This window comes from Crocodylus porosus, unplaced genomic scaffold (assembly GCF_001723895.1).
Source record: "Crocodylus porosus isolate Cpor-Errol unplaced genomic scaffold, CroPor_comp1, whole genome shotgun sequence".
Taxonomy (NCBI): domain Eukaryota; kingdom Metazoa; phylum Chordata; order Crocodylia; family Crocodylidae; genus Crocodylus; species Crocodylus porosus.
In genome coordinates, this window is record NW_017728925.1 from 13,354,619 (window position 1) to 13,359,797 (window position 5,179).

Here is a 5,179-nt window from a genome sequence, read left to right on the forward strand (position 1 = left end):
GGTTGGATTCAAACAACGCCTACCACACTTGGACTCCTGGTGGCCCCTGGCGAATTTTAGTGTTGGGGCCCCCCCTTTAGCCAGAGATGATGATGATACAAATTACCATTTTTGGGCCCCTTTTCTGTCTGGGCCGCCTGGTTTACCCATGCCTGCGTCCGGCCCTGAATCGACACATACTGAGATCAAGTCCTTGAAAAGCTGGGGTGATTGCAAGAGGAGCTCCCAGCCTGGGTCTGTTTCTCCCTAAATAATGTACGTGCCTCTTATTCCCCTCCAAGTGTCCCGCGTGCTGGTCCACCGAGAGAACAGGAGGCTGCTACGGCTGTCAGTAAAGGGGGTTGCTACTTCAGGGCAGCTCTTGGGGTACTTTGCCGCAGGAGCGGCTGGGTAGCAGCCCATTTCGAAGGACTGCGTTCGTTCTGTGACTGTCCTCTTCGGCTCCTCCACCTTTGCAATGCTTCAGCCCCTTCCCCTTAGCACTGGGGGAAGGAGACCCCCTGTTAACAGAGCAGGGCAGCTTGTGCCTAGCTGAGCACACCTGACCCCTACTCGTTACAGTCCAACACACAACGAGCCTTCTCTGTGGCAGCGCAGCCCGGAGCGGGAAGTGGCATAATGTTTGCCTTTGGAGAAGCAAATACCATACGTACTTGCATATCACGCACACTTCTCTCTTTAAAATTATCCAGCACTGGGCTGCACAGAGGAGAGACCGAGGCTGCTGCTCAGCCAGAAGCTGGAGGTCTAGCCTTCTTGCAACAACTTGGCAGAAGTTTTTAGCTGGGAGGGCGAGCGGTGCCGATGAATAGATTCTGCCCCTGCTCCGTGCAGCCAGGATTCAGCCTTGACGCTGGGGAAATCTTTTTCTTTTCTTCCTCTGCCTTCCCTAAACAAGGCCCGTGTCTTATTTTGGGGTGGGAGGGTGATATGCAAGACATTACGGTAGCCATTTCCTTCATTGCAATTAAATAGGAAAGGATGCTCCCTGGCCAGGTACTGGAAGGAGCCTGGTGCAGTAGTTCAGCCAAGGGCACGTGTGTACAACGTGCTCTGTCTGGGGCCTGTTAGCAATGAGCTGATGAAGATGATCTGGTGGGCGTCTCTGACTGCTCTCCAGCATGGGGGTGAAGGTGGGGGGCAGGAGTGCCTGGGGTCCCAGCTCTGGCTACAGCTCACGGCGGCTGTGGTATAGACATACCCCACGTCTCCTCGTGTCCGAGGTTGGGAAGTTGATGCAAACTGGGAATGGCTCCAAGGCGCAGGGGTTGGAAAAATCAGGAAATATTGCTGGAGTTCTTCTGAAATTTCAAGGGAAAATGTTAATGCTTATTGACAGCTTTTTTGATGAGCTCTAGGGCTGCCTAAAAATGTTAGTCTCCAATATCCATCCGCAGATTTGGCTGGCGCCTTTGGACGGGGAGTGGAATTCTTGATGGGGAGGGAGGAATTCGCCAGACTGAGACTTCGGAGTTGAAAGCACGCTCCCCTCTCCCTCTAGAGCCAAGCCGATGCCTGCAGTCGCTCCTGTATATCCGTCCTTCCAGCCGTCTGCGCTGTGTGCGCCGAAGAAAGGTGTTCGATCCTGTGCGGGTGTCCCGGGCTAGCTGGGGGAAGCCTCTGCTCTCATGCACAGGGCTGTGCACCAGTGAGAAGATGCTAACCTGGGGAAGTGGCCAGTAGGAGAGGATGTAGAAAAATAATATCCCACCACTGACATACGGCAGAACTGGCAGGTATCAGACCTGAAGTATCCTTAGTGCTTAGACGAAGCTCGTCAGCGTAGTTGGAGTGCTCGAGGCAGTTTGCACCTCAGCCTGACGGCCTCTTTGGTTTAGGAGCATCTCGGGTATGTTTGGAGCCAGCACCTGGCTCTCTGCCTCCTTCAGTCTGGAGGTGTTTTATGGTTTAAACCTCTGTGTGTGTTGGGATGCAAAAGAAAGTCCTCCTGAGTTTGTCAGCTCCTTTTGCGGGGAATGAATTTATGTCTTGACGAAGCTCCCAGCGCCTGTAGTGACTGAAACCACGCGGCTGTCCAGGGTCCGTCTGGTGCGGATGGAGCTGGCCATCCCCCGGTCAGTGAGTGAAGAATAGACATCTCCTGACATTGGTGCCCCCTCTTCCGGTTTTTTATTCTCCTGCTGGCTGTAATGGAGATTTAGGAGCACAGGGGGGCACTCTCGCTATGGCTTTCAAACCCTCGCTGTCCATGAAAAGAGGAAATTCTTGGTGTGTTTTTTTGGTGGAGGTGGCTGTGCATTGCTGAGCCTCAATGGGCACTTTCTTCTTTCTAATTTTCCTCGGCGAGGCAGGGAGGGAGAAGTCTCCAAATAAAAAGTGGGAAGATTTTTCTTCCGCATGTGGGGAAGGAACAGCAGCTTCAGCACCAAGACCCCCCGGGGGCAGCAAGTGAGGTCAAGCCGTGGCCTGCGCTGCACCTGGCCAAGTACCCCGTGCAGAGAGCTTCACCCAGCGAAACACAGATGCTACCCTGAACCCTTTCCAAAAAAGCCTGTTGGTTGTCTTCCCTTTGAAGCTTCAACCTCTTCCCTCTCCTGGGAGGCGTCATCTTGAGGAGATGGGTCAAAAAGCTCGGCAGTCTTAGCGGAGAAGCCTGCGCGCTCAATTTAAAAGCAAAAAAGAAAATGGAGACAGTCAAGTTTAATTGTTCAGCTCCTGTGCTTTGCAAAAGCTGTCCGTGTGGTGTTTTTTTGCTCAAGCGCTACACTTGAGGGGCTGTAGATGGACATGCTGTACCAGGTAGATGCTGCAAAGTCACAGACACTACAAGGGATCTCAAGATCACTTGTCTTTTCAAATCTTCTTTTTTTACTTATGTCCCTTCCCCGAGCTCGTGCACACAGTTCCTGGCAGATGCGAAAGCTGAACACCCTGACACCCAACCCATTTTTCCTGCCTGCACATGTTCGCGATGGGTGTGCATGCACATCGCAACAGGTAGCCCATAAAAACACTCCTCCTACCAGCACGCAGTCTACTTGCATTGCTCTTGCTTTATATGTATTAACTCTCTCTGCATTCAACCGCATAATGCGAAGCACCAAAGCCACACGCTTAAGAGAAATGCAGCAAGCAAGCTTAAAGGATAATACGATTTTGCAGAGAGCCAGGGAGGAGGGATGCATCGGCTACAGCTCAGTAGGCTTTCTCCTCCTGACAGCTGTGCAATACATCATGAACATATGCAAAAAAATCAAGTGCATCAAAGCCATTTGGCAGCTTACCGTACCAAATTCATAAATTCATTTCTATTCCTCTCATAAGGGGGAAACCAGTCAGTCCTCAAGGCTATCTGTCTTTGTCTCTCATCTGGCCACATCCTTTCATAAATCTTCTCCTGTAAGCCTGAGCTGGTGATTACGAGGTCGAGATGTAATAATACTTAGCACCCGTGAATAGCTCTGAGAGCCCAAAGTGCTTTAGGAACAGACATGGCTTGATCTTGGCAAGCTGGGGCTGCTTATTAACTTCATTTTCTAGGCACAGGAAACTAAGCGGGGGCCTCTGCGGGGAATTTTAGTGTAGGCCAGTGGTGGGGCTGTGGATCTGTTCTCAGCTGGGCAAAGAAGTAGTGTAGCCATGCTGGAAGCCTGAGCTCGAGATAACAGGGCCCCAGTGAGTTAAACACGGCACAGTCGCATAGTCCAAGCATCTTGGGCCCCAAGGAGCTGATTGTCTTTGTGGACATTTTAAAGGGCATTTGGGGGGGGGAAAGGTTGAGAGCAGAGAGGCGAATGGAGACCTCAAGGGCGTGTGATGGACTAGAACAAGTTGGTTTCCGTGCTCCTTAGTCCAGTGACCTACGCTTCGGCTCGTGTTGCTTCTCACGGAGATGAAAGGGACTGTGCCATTGAATATAAACAGCCACGCTGAGCAGTTGCCCTTGGGCCAGCTAGCAAACCAGTGACAGCAGGGAGTGGATCCTGGGCCTCCGGGCCCAGATTCAGTCTGTTAGGTGGAGCAGTCTGTCCTGGGCTGTGAAATGGGGGGAGATGGAGCACCTTGCTGCATGCACACGCTCAGCTGCTTGTGCTTGTGTGAGGTTGCCTTTGCCTCATGTCCCGGATGGCTGGCAGGGCAGCTGGAGCACCTGTCCCAGCGCTCCCGGAAGCCTTGTAGACGCGTTCCGCGAGTCGCCTTTTATGAGATACTTGCTGCGCATTAGCCTAATAACGCTGCGTGGTAGCAAAACCTGTGCTAACAGCCGGCTGTGCCATGTTGTTAGGCTAATGCGCAGTAAGTGTCACTAAATAACCATGCACTGGTTCTACTGCGCAGTAACTCTAGGTGCTGTGCATTTAGTTAGTACTTTATTAAGCAAGTACGAAACTAAATGCGTAGCATCTAAGGCACATTAATGAATATGTAGACACACCAACGCAGTGTGCTCCGCACTGGCACAAACGGAGGTGGCTCAGGCTATGGTGCTCTTGAGCCATGCAGAGAAAGCAGCTCTGATCCCAACAGCGCTTGGCGTTTAGGAGGTTTTCATGTGGTTTCCTTTAGAAATGTGCTAGGGGATGGGCATGGTTCTTGGGGGGTTGCTTAGTCCAACAACCGGATCTGAACCCTGCAGCTCTAAGGGCAACCTGCTCACCTGGGACTCGAGTTCCTTCACAGGGTTTCAAAAAAAATCCCATGGGTGCGGTGGCTAATCTCTAATATGCTGCTAGAGGAGGCAAAACCCCGTGATGTACCAGGGTGCTATACAGTAGCACGGCAAAATCCCAGCAAGGCAACTAGAAAGCATCTACTGAGGAGCCTGCAGTCTTGCAGAAAGCTGTTGCTTCCCCTCCCATCTTGCACAAACCTGACATCAAGCCTGCCTCTGTCAGCTAGGCAGGGCCACTTTCTCTTTTCTTTTCCTATTCCCTACTGTCTCTTTCTCCCCCCCGCTTAAAGAAGAAACTCTGCGGGGCTGCCATCTGTTGACTTTCTGGACTCCGAACTCACTGAAATGTGTTTCTCTGGATGAAGCAGCACAGAGTAAAAGAACAGAGACTGGCAGGCTGCGTGGTGAGCAGAAAGCCTTTTGTTGGGACTTTGTGGAGTTGGAGACCTCGATGGTGGATGCGTATGCAATAGAGGGTAATAGCTTTACAAGCAGCCAGACATCGAGCAGAAGAATATACGCAGCCCAAGAGACGGAGAGACGCAT